The sequence below is a fragment of the Carcharodon carcharias genome, chromosome 3 (assembly GCF_017639515.1).
Source record: "Carcharodon carcharias isolate sCarCar2 chromosome 3, sCarCar2.pri, whole genome shotgun sequence".
Classification (NCBI taxonomy): Eukaryota; Metazoa; Chordata; class Chondrichthyes; order Lamniformes; family Lamnidae; genus Carcharodon; species Carcharodon carcharias.
This window is the reverse complement of record NC_054469.1, coordinates 72170081-72188548: the sequence shown is the minus strand read 5'-3', so window position 1 is coordinate 72188548 and position 18468 is coordinate 72170081. Positions and strand designations below refer to the sequence as shown.

Here is an 18468-nt window from a genome sequence, read left to right as displayed (position 1 = left end):
TAGCCAGAATATATTTTGGTAAACAACGCAATAGTTCAGAAAAGCAACTCCCATCCTTACATGTTTTCATTCCAACAACATGTATTAATTCAGTATCCTTCTCATACAGTGCTGCATCTCTCATGATGTGTCACCTGAAAATTAGAGACACTTAATGTATTAGTATATTTGCTTAAGAGAACTTTGTTCCTATATTTGTATTTTTAATTAAATGCATACCTATACTGAAGAGGTTCTCCGGCACACTTAGTGCAGGGAATTTGTAATGTTCTTGCCTTTTAACACTGTGTATTGTCACTAAGGGATTGTTCAAGTGATAAAGTCTCAGCTTTTGTCACTATTCAGCTCCTGGATTGACAAAACATACTTAATGTTTGGAACATCTGAGAACACATGCAATAAAAAGTCACAGAGCAGAATAAGCCCACAGTTCTTAGTTTGTTAGAAATAGATTTGATATAAAAACAAGATACATACAATTTAGGAGGAGTAGGCCCCTCAAGCCTGCACCACCATTCAATAAGATCATGGCGGATATGACTGTAAACTTAACTCCACGTTCCTGCCTACACCCAATAACCTTTCAACCACTTATTAATCAAGAATCCATCTAACTCTGCCTTAAAAATATTCAAAGGCTCTGCTTCCATTGCCTTTTAAGGAAGAGAGCTCCAAAGACTCAATGACCCTCAAAAAAAATGTCATCTGTCTTAAATGAGCAACCCCTTATTTTGAAACAGATGATGCCTAGTTTTAGATTCTCCCACAAGAGGAAACATCATCTCCACAACTACCCTGTTGAGACCTCTCAGAATCTTAAAGGTTTCAATCAAGTTGCCTCTTATTCTTCAACTCCAGTGAATACAAGCCTAACCTGTCCAACCTTTCCTCAAATGACAACCCACGTATTCCTAATATTACTCTAGTAAACCTTCCCTGAACTGCTTCTAACACATTTAGATATTTCCTTAAATAAGACCAGTACTGTACATAGTACTCCAAATGTGGTCTGACCAGTGCCCTGTACAACTGAAACATAACCTCCCCACGTTTGTAATCAATTCCCCTCACAAAAAACAATAACATCCAATTAGCTTTCCCAATTATTTGCTGTGCCTGCTTACTAGCCTTTTGTGATTCATGCACTGGGACTCCCAAATCCCCTTGCATCTCAGAGCTCTGCAATCTCTCACCATTTAGATAAGAAGCTTCTTTTGTATTCTTCCTGCCAGATTGGACAATTCCACATTCACCCACATTATGCTCCATTTGCCAGATCTTTGCCCACTCACGTAATCCATGTCCGTTTGTAGCCTTCTTACATGCTCTTCACAATTTATTTTCCTACCTATTTTTGTGTCATCAGCAAATTTAGCAACCATTTCTTCGGTCCCTTCATCCAAGGCATTTACATAAAATTGTAAAAAGTTGAGGCCCCAGCACTGATCCCTGTGGTAAACCACTCGTCACATCCTGCCAACCAGAAAAATACCCATTTATGCCAACTCTGCTTCCTGTTGGCTAGACAATCTTCCATCCATGCCAATATGTTACCCCCTATAACATGAGCTTTTATTTTCCACAATAACCTTTGATGTGGCACTTTATCAAATGCCTTCTGGGAATCTAAGTAAGTACATCCACTGGTTTCCCCTTTATCCAAAGCAGATGTGACTTTTTCAAAGACGCCCAATAAATTGTTTAAACACAATTTCCCTTTTACAAAACCACGTTGACTCCGCCTGATTATCTTGAATTTTTCTAAGTGCGCTGCTAAAAAATCTTTAATAATGGCTTTAACATTTTCCTTATGACAGATGTTAGGCTAATAGGCCTATAATTTCCTGCTTTTTTGAATAAAAGAGTTACATTTGCTATTTTCCAATCTAATGGAACCTTCCCCAAATCTAGGGAATTTTGGAAAATTAAAAGCAATGCATCAACTACCTTACTAGCCACTTCTTTCAAGATGTTCAGGTGAAGTCCATCTGGACCTGGAGACTTGTCAGCCCGCAGCTCCAACAATTTGCTCAATACCACTTCCCTGGTGATTGTAATTTTCCTGAGTTCCTCCCATTTCCTGATGTACACTACTTCTGGGGTGTTGCTTGTGTCTTCTATAGTGAAGACTGAAGCAAAACACCTGTTTAATTCATCCGCCATCTCCATGTTTTCCATTATCAATTCCCCAGGAGCACTTTCTATAGGACCAATGCTCAGTTTATTAACTCTTTTAATTATCTATAGTCATGGCAGCAGAGCTCACAACCGGATATGCTCCTCCTGCGCTATGTGGGAAGTCATGGACACTTCCAGTGTCCCTGACAACCATGTGTGCAGGAAGTGTGTCCAGCTGCAGCTATTGGCTAACCGCATTTTGGAACTGGAGCTGCGGGTGGTTTCACTGTGGAGCATCCGCGATGCTGAGATTGTGGTGGACAGCATGTTCAGTGAGGCGGTCACACTGCAGGTAAAGACTAAACAAGCAGAAAGGGGATGTGTGACCACCAAGCAGAGTATAGGAAGGCAGATAGTACAGGAGTCCCCGGTGGCTGTCCCCTCTCTAACAGATATGCCATTTTGGATGCAGTTGGGGTGACAACTTCTCATGGAAAAGCAGCAGGAGCCAAATCCATGGCACCACAGGTGTGTCTCTGTTGCACAGGAGGGGAGGAAGAAGAGTGGCAGAGCTATAATGATAGGGGATTCAACAGTAAGGGGAACTGAAAGGCAGTTCTGTGGCCACAAAATGGACTCCAGGGTGGTATGTTGCCTCCCTGGTGTCAGGGTCAAGGATGTCTTGGAGGCTGCATGGCATTCTGAAGGGGGAAGGCAAACAGCCAGTGGTTATGGTACATATTAGTACCAACGATATAGGTAAAAAAAAGATGAAGTCCTACAAGCTAAATATAGGGAGCTAGGATGTAAATTATGTTGGATCTCAAAGTAGCAATCTCAAGATTACTATCAGTGCCATGTACTAGCGAGAGTAGAAATAACAGGATGTATCAGATGAATATGTGACTGAAGAAATGGTATAGGGGGAGGGATTCAGATTCCTGGGACATTGAGACTGGTTCTGGGGAAGGTGGAACCAATACAAACAGAATGGGTTCCGTTTAGGCAGAACTGGGACCAATGTCCCCGAGGGGGGGGTGGGAGTTGGTTTGGGGGTGTGGGGGGGGTGTGTGTGTGTGTGTGTGTGTGTGTGTGTGTGTGTGTGTGTGTGTGTGTGTGTGTGTGTGCGTGCGCGCTAGTGCGGTCAGGGAGGGTTTAAACTAGAATGGCAGGGGGGTGGGAACCTAAGCAGGGAGACAGAGGAGAGGGATCAAGGGTAGAAACAAAAGCCAGAAAAGAAAGAAGCAAAAGTGGAAGGCAGAAAAAAACAAGGGTGATAAACAAATGGGGTCATTGTGCAAAATAACAAGACAAGACTAAAGACATTGTATCTTAACCCGTGGAACATTCGCAGTAAAAGGTAGATGAATTAACAGCACAGATAGATATAAACGGTTATAATATAGTTGCAATTACAGAGACTTGACTGCAGGGTGACCAAGGATGGGAACGGAACATTCAGGGTTATTCAATATTTAGGAAAGACAGACATAGGGAAAGGAGGTGAGGTAGCACTGTTAATAAAGGAGGAAATCAATGCAATAGTGAGGAAGGATATTGGCTCATAAAATTATGTGGCATCTGTTTGGATGGAGATAAGAAACACCAAGGAGCAGAAAACGTTGGTGGGTGTCTATAGGCCCCCCAAACAGTAATGGAGATGTAAGGGAAAGCATTAAACAGGGAATTAGAAACACATGCAAAAGGGTACAACTGCAATCATGGGTACTTTAATCTACATATAGATTGGAGGCTTGGCCTAAATAGCCAAGTGGTTATGTTACTGGGTTTGTAACCCCAAGATCAGGAGTTCAAATCTCACAATGGCAAACTATGAAACAATGTAACTTCATCTGAAACAGATGGAAACATGTTTACTCAAAAGAGTATCAAGAGTTCAAATCTCACAATGGCAAACTATGGAACAATGTGACTTCATCTGAAACAGATGGAAACAGGTTTGTACTTGAAAGAGTATCAAGAGTTCAAATCTCACAATGGCAAACTATGAAACAATGTAACTTCATCTGAAACAGATGGAAACAGGTTTACTCAAAAAAAAGAGTATCAAGAACTCAAATCCCACAATGACAAACTATGTAAGAATGTAACCTCATCTGAAACAGATGGAAACGGGTTTGTACTCGAAAGAGTTACAGAGCCGGGGTTCACTCATTTATAAGCCCCGAACCCTCCCTCGGGTGCTGGTGCCCCGCAATATGAGCCGCCTCGGGGACATGCCCTCCGTGCCTTTTGGCACGGCAAAGAGGGGCTTTTTGTATGGACTGCTGCTGCACACCTTCCATTTTCTCGCCCTTGTCCGTCGCCTGGACACGCCCTGGCGTGCCTTGTTGCCGTCCGGCAGCGGAGGCCCCCGATGGGAGGCCCTCTACGGAGGTGTCCTCCCCCTTTCTATCGGGGACCTGGGTTGGAGGGTGTTGCATGCAGCAGTCCCCTATAATAAGAGGATGCATAGGTTCACGGACTCTCAGGACACGTGCCCTTTTTGCGGTCTTGTGGAGTCCGTGGACCATGTATACATAGGGTGTTGTAGGTTGCACTCCCTTTTTAGTTACTTGAAAAACCTTTTATTGATGTTTTGTTTGCACTTCAGCCCCACGCACCTGATCTATGGGCACCCGGTGCGGAAGGGGGTCGGGAAGGAGAAGGACCTCCTCGTGAACCTGCTCCTGGGCCTGGCCAAGTTGGTCATTAACAGGTCCAGGCAGCGGGCGATCGACGGGGGAGTCCCGCCCGATTGTTTGTCCCTCTTCCGCGGCTATGTTCGCTGCCGGATGTCCCTGGAGAGGGAGCACACAGTGTCTGCTGACACTCTCGAGGCCTTCCGTGCTCGGTGGGCACCGTGGGGACTGGGGTGTTTTGTTGACCCCTTTAATCACATTTTGATTTAAAGTTTGTAAGGTTCCTTTAAACTTTGTCCTTGGTTTTACAGCTGACCTGAATTAGGGGCTGTGCCTGATTTATCCCAATTTTGTTGATTTAGTTTTCATTTTAAAAGATTATCAGGAGTTCAAATCTCACAATGGCAAACTATGAAACAATGTAACTTCATCTAAAACAGATGGAAACGGGTTTGTACTCGAAAGAGTTACTGGGTTTGTAACCCCAAGATCAAGAGTTCAAATCTCACAATGGCAAACTATGAAACAATGCAACTTCATCTGAAACAGATGGAAACGGGTTTGTACTCGAAAGAGTTACATATAGATTGGACAAACTAACCTAGCAATAATACTGTGGAGGAGGATTTCCTGGAGTGGGTACATGATTTTTTAGATCAAAATGCTGAGGAATCGACTAGAGAGCAGGCTATCCTAGACTTGGTATTGTGCAATAAGGTTAATTCACAATCATGTTGTGCAGGGACCTTGGGGAAGAACGATAATAAAATGATAGAATTGCCCATTAACATGGAGAGTGAAGAAGTTGAATCCGAAACTAGGGTCCCGAATCTAAATAAAGGGAACTACGAGGGTATGAGGTGCAAGTTGGCAATGATATATTGGGGAACCTTACTCAAAGGGTTGATAGTGGATAGGCAATGGCTAATATTTAAGGAACTTATGCATGAATTACAACAATTATTAATTGAACTGTCCTGGTAGACCGATCGTCTCAACTTGCTCCTGCCCCACAGAACTCATTTCTCGTTATCTTGACTCCCTTCTCTCTCCCCTTGTCCAGTCCCTTCCCACCTACATCCATGATTCCTCTGACACCTTACGTCACATCAACAATTTCCAGTTCCCTGGCCCCAACCGCTTCCTCTTCACCATGGACGTCCAATCCCTCTACACCTCCATCCCCCACCAGGATGGTCTGAGGGCCCTTAGCTTCTTCCTCAAACAGAGGCCCGAACAATCCCCATCCACCACTACTCTCCTCCGTCTGGCTGAACTTGTTCTCACACTGAACAATTTCTCCTTCAACTCCTCTCACTTCCTCCAAATAAAAGGTGTGGCTATGGGTACCCGCATGGGCCCCAGCTATGCCTGTCTCTTTATGGGGTATGTGGAACATTCCTTGTTGCAGTCCTACTCCTGCCCCCTTCCACAACTCTTTCTCCGGTACATCGATGATTACTTCGGTGCTGCTTCATGCTCTCGTCGGGACTTGGAAAAATTTATTAATTTTGCTTCCAATCTCCACCCCTCCATCATTTTCACGTGGTCCATCTCTGACACTTCCCTTCCCTTCCTTGACCTTTCTGTCTCAATCTCTGGTGATAGACTGTCCACCAATATCTATTACAAACCTATCGACTCCCACAGCTACCTCGACTACAGCTCCTCACACCCTGCTTCCTGTAAGGACTCCATCCCATTCTCTCAGTTCCTTCGCCTCCGTCGCATCTGTTCCGATGATGCTACCTTCAAAAACAGTTCCTCTGACATGTCCTCCTTCTTCCTTAACCGAGGTTTTCCACCCACGGTCGTTGACAGGGCCCTCAACCGTGTCCGGCCCATCTCCCGCGCATCCACCCTCACGCCTCCTCCTCCCTCCCAGAAACATGATAGGGTCCCCCTTGTCCTCACTTATCACCCCACCAGCCTCCGCATTCAAAGGATCATCCTCCGCCATTTCCACCAACTCCTGCATGATGCCACCACCAAACACATCTTCCCTTCACCCCCCCCAGTGGCATTCTGTAGGGATCACTCCTTCCGGGACACCCTGGTCCACTCCTCCATCACCCCCTACTCCTATACCCCCTCCTATGGCACCACCCCATGCCCACGCAAAAGATGTAACACCTGCCCCTTCACTTCCTCTCTCCTCACCATCCAAGGGCCCAAACACTCCTTTCAAGTGAAGCAGCATTTCACTTGCATTTCCCCCAACTTAGTCTACTGCATTCGTTGCTCCCAATGTGGTCTCCTCTACATTGGAGAGACCAAACGTAAACTGGGCGACCGCTTTGCAGAACACCTGCGGTCTGTCCACAAGAATGACCCAAACCTCCCTGTTGCTTGCCATTTTAACACTCCACCCTGCTCTCTTGCCCACATGTCTGTCCTTGGCTTGCTGCATTGTTCCAGTGAAGCCCAATGCAAACTGGAGGAACAACACCTCATCTTCCGACTAGGCACTTTACAGCCTTCCGGACTGAATATTGAATTCAACAACTTTAGGTCTTGAACTCCCTCCTCCATCCCCACCCCCTTCCTTTTGTTTTTTCCAATAAATTATATAGATTTTTCTTTTCCCACCTATTTCCATTATTTTTAAATCTTTTATATGCTCCCCCCACCAGAGCTATACCTTGAGTGCCCTACCATCCATTCTTAATTAGCACATTCATTTAGATAATATCACCAACTTCGACGTCTATATGTTCTTTTGTTCTCTTGTCTGTGACATCTTTTGATGATCTGCTTCTATCACTGCTTTTTTGTCCCTACAACCAACACACCAACACACACACACCCCCACACACAATAAACCAGCTTATATTTCACCCCTTTCTTGGATTCACTCAAGTTCTGTCAAAGGGTCATGAGGACTCGAAACGTCAACTCTTTTCTTCTCTGCCGATGCTGCCAGACCTGCTGAGTTTTTCCAGGTAATTCTGTTTTTGTTTTTAATTATTAATTCCTGTCTGGTGCAAAAATAAAACAGGAATAGGTGGCTCAACCATAACTTGCAAAAGAAATTAGGCTATAGTATTAGATCCAAAGAGGAGACATATAAAGTTGCCAGAAAAAGCAGCAAGCCTGAGGATTGGGAGCAGTTCAGAGTTCAGCAAAAGTGGGAAAAAGATTGATTGAGAAGGGAAAAATGGGAGTATGAGTGTAAACTGCAGGGAACATAAAAACTGACTGTAAAAGCTTCTATAAATATGTGAAGAGAAAAAGATTAGCGAAGACAAACTTTAGTTCCTTACAGTCAGAAACAGGGGAAAATAAAATGGGGAACAAAGAAATGGCAGAAGAATTGAACACTTCTTTTGCTCAATTAAAGTAAATAGACAGGTGCAGCAAGCAATTAGAAAGGCAAATGGTATGTTGGCCTTTATTGCAAGAGGATTTGAGTTCAGAAGTAGGGATGTCTTACTACTGTTATACAAGACCTTGGTGAGACCACACCTGGAGTAGTGTGTGCAATTTTGGTCTCCTGACCTAAGAAAGGATATACTTGCCATAGAGGGAGTGCAGCGAAGGTTCACTGGGCTGATACCAGGGATGACAGGACTGTTGCACGAGGAGAGATTGGTTCGACTGGGCCTGTATTCACCAGAGTTTAGAAGAATGAGGGGATCTGAGTGAAACGTATAAAATTCTAACAAGGAAGCCAAGTCACTGAGTATATTCAAGAAAGAAATTGATAATTTTTTGGATATTACGGGCAAAGGGATAAAGGAGAGAAATCTGGAATATGACATTGAGACAGAGAAGAGAGTATCAGCCATGATCATATTGAATGGCTAAGCAGACTCAAAGGGCCTACTACTGTCCCTAGTTTCTATAGGAACTTACTATCCATCTTTATATCACTAGCTAGCTTTCTCTCACACTAATTTCTCCCTCCTTATAAATCCTTTTGTCATTTTTTGCTGTTCCAATTTTCTGACCTGTCAACCGTCTTTGTATAATCATATGTTTTTTCTTTAAGTTTGATACTGTCTTTAACTTTTTTAGTTAACCACGGATAGTCCCCCCTGGCCCCCTTAGAATATATACATTCCAATGAGGGAGAAATTCCATGCATTCCGAAATATCCCTTTAAACGTCTGCCACTGAATCTCTATTGGCCTATCCCTTAACTTCACTTGCCAGTTCACTTCAGCTAGCTCCGCTTTCATGCCCTCATAATTGCCCTTATTTAAATTTAAAATAGTAGTCTTGGAAGCACTAATTTCAATTAATCCTATCTTGTTGCTTAATACCAGGTCTAGTAGAGTCTCCTCTCTGGTTCACTCCAGAACTTGCTGTTCTAAGAAACTATCCCAAAAACATTTTATTAACTCATTTATGCTACCTTTGCCCATTGGATTTTCCTAGTCTGTGTGTGGATTAAAATCCCCCATGATTTTGCTGTAACTTTCTGACAAGCCTCCCTTATCTCTTCTTTTATACTGACTGTGGAGTTACAATTAAGGGGCCCGTACATCACTCCTCCAAGTTACTTCTTGCTTTTATCATTTCTCATCTCAACTTAAACTGCTTCTACATCCTGGTTTCCTGAACATAGGTCATTCATCTCTAATGTGCTGATACCGCCATTAATTAACAGAGCCACCCTCCACCTTTTCCTAACTTCCTGTTCTTCCTAAATGTCACATACTGTTCAATATTCCGGTCCCAATCTGTGTCATCCTGCAGCCACGTCTCTGTAATGGCTATCAGATCGTACTTATTTATTTCTATTTGTGCTATCAGTTCATCTGTGTTATCTTAAATGCTACGTGCATTTAGATAGGACAACACTAAAGGTTCTTTTATTATTTATTTTTGTAGTGGCTAGCCTTATCTGCTTATTTACTCAAATTGTACCTTGTCCCTTCCTGTCAGGGTCTGTATGTATGGTTTCCCATATTAATACCTTTCTCTCTTGCCTTGTATCTACGCTTTGGATTACCACATCTTACCAAATTTGATCGCTTGCCCCCCACTATTCATTTTAAAACCCTCTCTACTTCCCTAGTTATGCGGCTCACGAGGACACCAATCCCAGCACAGTTCAGGTGTATACTGTCCCAACGGTACAGATTCCACTTTCCCCAATACTGGTGCTAGTGTCCCACAAACCAGAACACACTTCTCCCACACCAGTCTTTGAGCCACACATTCATTTCTCTAATCTTATTTGTCCTATGCCAATTTGCACATGACTCATTTAATAATCTGGAAATTACCACATTTAAGATTTCTTAATTTGGTGCCTAGCTCATCATACTGACTATGCAGAGCCTCCTTCGTCATCCTGCCTATGCCATTGGTACCTACGTGGATGACGACCACTGGTTCCTCCCCCTCCCACTGCAAATTCCTCTCCAGCCTTGTGCAAATGTCCTGAACCCTAGCACCAGGCAGACAACATAGCCGTTGGGACTCTCACTCGTTGCTGCAGAGAATGGTGTCAATCCCTCTCACTACGATACAACTACATTCCTTTGTGCTCCCCTCACTTGAATTGCTTCCTGTACCAAGGTGCCATGGTCAGTTTGCTCATCCACCCTGCAACCCCCACATTCATCCAAACAAGCTGAAAGAATCTCAAACCTGTTGGACAATTGCAGAGGCTGACACTCCTGCCCTCTGCGTCCCCTTACCTGCCTCAGCTACAGTCACAGCCTCCTGTCCCTGACCACCTTCCAAATCAGAAGGTCCTGTCCTAATGGGCATTCTTATTTAAAAAAAGGAACAATTTATCATGGTTCTTCAGAGTCACTACAAGTGCATTATGACTAACTGCACAAAATCATAGGTTTCCATGATGGATAGTTTACACTACTGTATACTCGTAGCCAAAAGTGACACTCCATTATTGTTAGTTCGTAGAAGTCATTATTGTGCTCCATTTTTTCTATTGTAGTGGAATTTCAAGGAACTCTCAAATTTCTGCCAATTTGAATTAAGACCACTGTATTAAAGGGTCAGAGAAACATTAAAATATTGGACAACACAATCTGGATTGACCACTGAATGTTCACCTGCAAGATTATAACAGCACAAGGGGCAAAAGTACCACCAGTTAGATAATCCATATCTGCAGTTCTACTTCAAAAAACACAATTGAGTCAGCTCAGTCACAGTAATGAATCATTTCCCTTAGCAACTGGAGCAGCCAAAATAAGCAATTTAATTGGATGAGAGCTGTCTATTCTGTTACCACTTTATTTTTCACGCACCAATTTAAGTGGCTGTGTTTTAAAACTCATTTTCAGTGATCTCAAAAACAACAGTCAAACCTTCTGCCTTACAATGTCACAAAGGTTTACTAGGTCAGTGGAAAATATGGTTTAGAAAAAGATTTAACTTGACGTTCAAACAAACAACTATTTATGGCAGTTATCTAGCTAGCTATAGTTGGCAAGCTATCAGCATTCAGCTTTGGCTATTAAAATATACCGTGAAGGTCATGTTATTCCCACACCAGTAGCCAACGTTTGATAGGTTTAATGGGGGTGCGGTGCAGAAAGTGTAGAGATTAATCAGGTTAATGCAATAATGGTACCTGTAAAGGTTAAACCTGTCTTTTCAGTGATCTTATTTAAAATAGGATATGTAGCACTAAAAGCTCGTTATTACAGAGAACAGAAGTTGATGGAAATTGACGTGTGTGAAAACCTAAGGCGGAATCTTGTGGAGGCAACAGGGGTCTCAGCCATCAGCTGGAAAGTCAGCAATAGCCCCACTTCGACTCTCTTCAAGAGGGCCTGCCCCTGGGATCAAGGGCACTGGGAGCTGAGGTTCCACCAGCCAAGAGCTGCCGGCCAGAGGCCAGCAGTTCTTCTGTACTCAGCAGTGGTACCAGGAAAATGGCGGCTGATGCTGGTACTACACCCATCAGAGGCCACTGATGGAGGAGGGACCCAGGCACAGGTGGGTGATGGCAGACAGAGTTCATGGGGGAGAAGCATCAGCAGCAGTGGCAGGGGTGGTTCTCAGCTGGCCCACCCCTTCCCAACATCAGTTTCCTCAATTAGACACAATGCCTTTGAGCGAGGGACCCCCCCCAAAGATGACCACAAGCAAACATAGCAGGATTTGCTCATCATACTCCCTGCATGGCTAGCCCCCCACTCTCCACTGGGCTAATACCAGAAGCTACAGGACAAGATCCTCAAGTGACCAATTAATGTCATGGCATGCCTTCCCATCAGAGGATGGAGGTGGAGGGGGAGGTTGGTGTGGTCCCCATCTGTGACCCTCAAGCCTGTTTAAATGCCCCACCCTACCCCTCTGGCAAGTTTGGTGGAAGGGAGAGCACAAGATTTTGCCCCTCAATTTTTAAAACTATGTAACATAATTCCACAGAAAACTCATTTCTAATTAAAGTTCCACAAGAATTGCTTTGGAATTAAGTGTGTCATTACCATTTCATGGAAGTGTCTTTCAAGAGAAGGTCATTGTCCCCACATAGGTGAAGCCCATTCCCTGAAGCTGTAATAGAGGACATCATAACTACTGGCAGAAAGCACACTATTGACCAACTGTTCGACTAAACTGAACCATTACATTTTCTGCAAGAAGTGGAGCATTACCAAATGCCTGAACAGTGTTCATGAGCAAAATAGAATAGAGGGAGAAGATATATAGAAGAATGTATTACATTTCAGTTCTAGACCTATATTTCAGTCAATGTACAGCTGTTTGTGGTTATAAGAATGTTCCTTGGATTTGAATATGAAGCATATCTGTAGAACAGTTTACTAAGCGACAAGCTCTCAGAAAATAATAAATATGACCAAATTAAACATGTAGGGCAAGAAATTGGTTTGCCCTGATTTTCATGCTCGAAGTCAAATCCACAATGTCCCTAAGCCTGTTCAGATCGAGGTAAGTGACACAAATTTGGTGCACCCACTTCAACCATAAAATTCACATCTGGCCAAGTAGGCCCTGCACTGCTGTCTACTCTCTAATACTGCCAGCCCCCTTTGCACTCAGCAGGGAACCCCGGGAGCATGTGCTGCAGCCAGCTTACTCTTCTTAAAGATCACTCAAAGGGAGTGAAGAGTATAACCAAAATGTAAGTGATTACAAAATGCACACCAGGACAGAGAGATCATTCCAGGGTGAAAGATAAGGCGTTGACAGCATTAGTGGTAGAGGTGGGCAGAAGGAGGCACTCTGGTTCCATGGGCCGTCTGGTCCCCTCGAGGGCAACCCCTATAAACAGAGTGGGAGCAGGAGGGGTTAAGTCCCAGAATCTGGACCAGGGGTCCTGGTAGCTGTGCCACAAGTCTAATGACCTCACGCAGGTGGTCAAGCAGTGAATGCACCTTCACATGACATAGCCTACCAACTACACCAACGACATCTCACGCTGCTCAATGCAACACACCATCACCAGTTCCTGGCACTCAGGGTGATAACTAGCATCCAGTTACCCACCTCATCTATCTTTCAACAAGACCAACCTCATGCCCACCTCTCACTGCCTGCATATACTTCTAGCTATTCAGATATGGCACGTACATCACTATACAATCACTGGCCCTGCAAAAAAAGGGCAGAATACAAGATAACAAAATAGAAAGGAGCTGAGGAAAGCCGAAAGGGGACAGGGATGCCTATCCTTGGATGATGGTTTTCCCTATCATGCAGCCAACTATAAAGGGGCTCATGGCATCTGATGTCACTGAGAACATTAAGGATGACACTGTGTTCCATCTTATGCTCCTTTTCAACTCGCTGCTTACCCTCATCCTGCCACATGGCATGATGTGCAAGGCGCAGACAGTTTGACTGTGGATGCCTCACTTTCCACTGCATGCCCCTCCCCTCAAACCAACCTTCCTCTTCAGAGTTTCTGCTTTCAGGCACCCAAGGGCTGCAAATTCTCCAGCCAGAGAAGCCCAAGGAGAGAGAGAGAGAGAAGGCAACAGCTCAGCACAAAGAGAACAGTCACTTGATCTGACACTTGCAGCCACCAGCTCAGATACTGGCACTGCAAAAACCTTGGCGGCAAGTGGCGTTGGGAACAGCACATGAACAAGTCATTTAGGCATGAGCAGGATGCAGCCAGGTTAGGGATAAAGGCTGGTTTATTTGCCAGCTCACCTGACAGCATAATCACAGACATGTTCTGCTGCAGGTAGTCTCCTCTCAATGTTAAAGGAGCTTGGAGGAGTCCAGCTCCAACTTGGCAGAGAGGTAATGCAGAGCTCTCTCTCTGCAGCTTCTGCTTATTTCCCTCTCCTACTGAAGACCTAGAGACATTGCAAAAGGTATGGGGCAGTAGTGAGGACAGGTCACTTATTCTTCGGACACTCCCCCCAAGGATCGAGTACATTTCCTTGGCAAATCCATGAATTCACCACAACACCGCCAAGGAAACTCCAGAGTACTTCCAGGCATTATTGCAATAGATAAAGTTTCAGAAATTATCTTACCTGCAATTAGGGTGCTGCCCCTTTAATTAACTTGAATGCAGGGCCCAGCTTGCTGCAGAATGCTTGTTGTATGCAGAGTGATCTATGAATTCGTTACCAGGTCCAGCGTTGCCCAAATCTAGAATCCTTAAATCGCATCAGCTGGTTGAGACTTCAGTACAGCATTGATTCAAGGTCTTCCAGCACACATTGGAAAGCCCCCATGTTATCCCTCAGAATCCCAATGCAAGAAACAACTGGTGGTGCAAGGCACCCCACAAAAATCAGCATTAAGTTGCCACAGTGCCACCTGCTGCTGCACAAGGGAATTGTGTGTCTTTAATGGCATTTGGATTTTAAACAAATAGTGTGGCACTTCCAAATCACGGTATTGGTAGATGTCATTTTTGGCTGGTTCAAAGTTTAAAGAGTTTTTGCAGTTATTTCACAAATGGCCATTTGTGGATTGTGTACTCTATGTGCAGATTTGTTGAATAGGGTAAACAATAAGCTTGACCGATTGCATGTAAATTATTTTCCATCATTTCCCCATGGTTCCCAACATACCTGTTTAACTTACACTACCCAAAGCTATCACAGATGTCTATTGAGTCCTTATAAATGTTACTCAAGAGGAAAATTCCAGACAACACTCCATCGACGTCACCCCCTCCCAGCACCTACTGACATGAATATACCAATATTTGGTGGAATTAAGTGCACTCTGTCTGGCTTTAAAAATGACCTATTAAGGCAAACTCTTCTACCAAGATGAAGTATTGCTGTCTGCATTCTAATTTAACATTTCAAAAAAGCGGCGGGTGTTGGAATATTTTCTACTTTGCAGCCATCAGTCTGACTGGCAATTGCATCACACTGCTTTGGCACAAGATTTTGGTGAAATTAATGCAGAACTAGTAGAAATATAAATGTATGAGCTGTCAAATCAAGTATGTTATTATAGTGATAGTGTTACTAGGCTAGTAATCCAGAGGCCTGGACTAATAACCTAGAGAATACAAATTCAGAGCTCAGTTTTTCTTTTCAATCCATTTTTTCAAATCTGAAAATGAAAAAGTATGAAAATGATCATGAAGCTTTGATAAGAATCTGACAAACTCAAAGCTACAGAATTGTACTCAAGGTTTGATCGTCAACAGGAAGATGATGATGTAATAAGAAAAGTTGACAAATCTTCAGCATTGAATTGAAGCTCTCTTTTTCTGTTATAAAAATCCAATTGGTTCACTGATTCCTTTAGGGAAGGAAATCTGTGACCTTCACTTCGTCTGTCCTATTTACAACTCCAGTCCTACATTAATGTTGTTAACTCTTAATTGATCCAGCATGTAACTCAATTGTATCTAGGAATGAAGTAAATTCTGACCTTTCCAGCAGTAGCTACATCTTGGAAACGAATTTTTAAAAAAGGCAATAATTCCTCTTTTGTGGAGATTTCACAAATCAAAGTGGTGCCTAAGAATCACCTGCACCACGCAAGCCACCAGTTGTTTTCTCAACAAGATCATATTAAATGAGGAACATAGCAGTGCACCCCATATGGTCCTGAATGTCTTGCAGCATAATGTCGCCACCTCAGGATAACTGACAACGTCCAGCTGTGCAGAGGACCTTACACTATTATGAATTTCCCATTCTCCATATTCTTTATCCGGGCCTTATTTTTTGTTTGGAACTGCAATTGAGGAACTGTGTTATGGATTAGCATCTATTGGGATCCAGGCTGTGACTGCCTCAAATCACAAGGAGATACTAATCAGTTTTGCTAAAAGGCAACCCAACTTCCTCAGAGGTGATTAGATATTACTTCAAAAGATTACTCAAATCTTTATAGTGGACAAATCACAACATTAATTATGCAAAGGGATGGGGGGAGCAAATGCCATTGTTGACGTTGTAAACATTTAATCAGCCTTCTAAAAAAGGTCCAAAGTGCCTGCAGCACTAATTACTTCACTAATCCAAGAGTCTTGTTTTAAAAAAACTTAGAGTGAATGGGCATTCATTAAGTTTAGCTGAAATATTTATACTAAATGTACCAGATGTAAACTCAGGTTCTCACCCCAGGATTTTAAAAGCAATTTTCTTTAAAGTATACCTCATCGAAACTGATATCAACCGATTTACTTTGAACTTAAAACCATTAACTCCAATCCATGTTTAACAAAGCACAGATTTAAGAGCTGGTAAAAATGTGCACAGCATTTTTGAACACTTTAGAATCTGAACAGAGTCCACATCGAAATTCACCTCAGTCTCATTTGTTGGCTTCATTAGATATATAGAAAGAGTGCTCGACCCATAGACTTTTGATATTTGAGCAATAATGCTTTATTTGCTGTTTCATTATTCAGAAATGGAACTTCCCATATTACATTTCAAGTCTTGATTCTCATAAGGAAGTTCCATTAAGGTACCCAAGAAAAAATATGTAAAAAGCAAAAACAAACAAGAACAGTAAAGTCTGAAGTGAAAATAGAAATTGGTTTTAATAGTCTAAACTTTGGGAGAGCAAGCTAACTGCATTGTTGTCCTACATTTACCTTTATGATATGCAGTTGGTCTTTGTAAACTTGCTATATAGTGCAGGCCTGCCATTACTAGCATATTTTGACCGTTTGTGGCCACTCAGCCTGAGAGACCAGCAGTAATCAGTACGAACCTGCATTTCTCAAATACTCATGTGAAGCAAAGTACCTCAAAGCAGTTTAAAATATCAATACCAGTGGACACTATGCACGGGAAAAGAGCAAAAAATGCTCCAGACACCATAGAAAACCTGCCTGTCATGGCATTGCTGGATATCCAATCCAACAAAGCTACTGTCTCACTTGCCGTGGCCAAAGCTCCAGGTGCTGATGCTATACCGCCTGAATTCATCAGGCACAGGAATCCGGCACTCCTACAGCATCTGCGCATAGTTCTCTGTCTCTACTAGAACGAGGGTGCAATTCCCTAGGATTTGCATGTAGAGATGTGAACCTCCAAGAAAAAGGACAGCCAGTGATTGCAACAACTATCGAGGCATCTCCCTGCTGAACATCATGGGAAAAATATTTGCTCTCAGACTGCAGGTCCTGTCTGAACACATCTACCCCAAATCCCAAAGTGGTTTCAGAACTGAAAGAACTACAATTGATATGGTGTTCTCAGTCCAGCAACTCCAAAAGGAGACCACTATACATTGCCTTCATTGATCGTACCAAGGCGTTCAAGCAGCGGTGGTCTATTTAAGCTGCTGGACAAAATGAGCTGCCTGTTGAAGTTGCTCGATTTGATCTCCTTTTTCCATGACAAGATGGGCAAAGGTCATCCATGACTGTACAATATCAACCCTTTGATATGCACAGTGGGGTCAAACAGTGTTGTATTCTGACAGTCAACCTTTGGCATATTCTCTTTGTTGCTATCATATGCCTTCAGGTCATCCACAAAGCTGTTCTGCCTTGCTCCAAGCCAAGGTGCACCAAGTCCTCATCAGGAAGTTGCCCTACGCTGACATTGCCGCAATGATATTCCACACTGAGGAACATCTTCAGTGGCAAATGGACAGACTCTTTTACACCTGTAAAGAGTTTTGTTTGACCATCAGGAAGGCAAATATCATGGTCCAGGAAGCCACCATAAGCACTGACCATGTGACACTGGAGGTTGATAACTTCAAATATCCAGGCTCTGCATTCACCAATAAATCTGTCACTTGATGAAATCAACACACACATCGCAAAGGCTACAGCTATTATGTCCAAGTGGAGTAATAGAGCATGGAACAACAGCAACCTGGCTGAAAACACCAAACCTCCAGTTTGCCAAATCTGCTTCCTCACACTGTGATGAGACCTGGACAACATATGCTAGGCAGGAGAAAAGGCTGAATAGTTTCCACCTCATATGTCTGAGACATATCCTTGGCATCTCTTAGCAGGACAAGATCACCAACTCGGAGGCCCTGGAGTGTGCTAATTCCAATGGCATGTACTTATTGCTAACCAACAATGTCAGCGCTGGCTTGGCCACATTCACTGGATGCACGATAGTCCTGTACCCAAACAGCTTCTGTATGGTGAACTGGCCAACAGGTCATGACCTCTGGGCACCCATCCCTGCATTACAAGGGCACCTGCAGGTGAGATAATAATGATGGTGGATATTGACAATGATAACAGGGAGACAGTCACTGGCTACCATGACCTCTGGAGGCTGACTGTTTGGAAGGGTATTGGTGAGCAGAAACAAAAGCTCAGCTGGCCAAGAAGATGGCCCAGAGA

The 18468-nt window shown here is 43.4% G+C and overlaps 1 protein-coding gene across 7 annotated transcripts in view; it reads right to left on the bottom strand.

The window, feature by feature from the left end:
• Positions 1-18468, bottom strand: part of cdk14 (cyclin-dependent kinase 14) — a 953540-nt gene that overhangs the window by 898472 nt on the left and 36600 nt on the right. The window contains exons 3-4 of one of the 7 annotated variants that reach the window (XM_041183644.1): positions 220-348; positions 61-134 (exon numbers count right to left, since the gene is read on the bottom strand). The exons of 4 other annotated variants lie outside the window; for them this stretch is intronic. The gene's annotated coding sequence lies outside the window, so the exon portion shown is untranslated. The remainder of the gene's footprint in view (positions 1-60; positions 135-219; positions 349-18468) is intronic. 2 more of the 7 variants (XM_041183645.1, XM_041183647.1) reach the window with 2 other exon arrangements.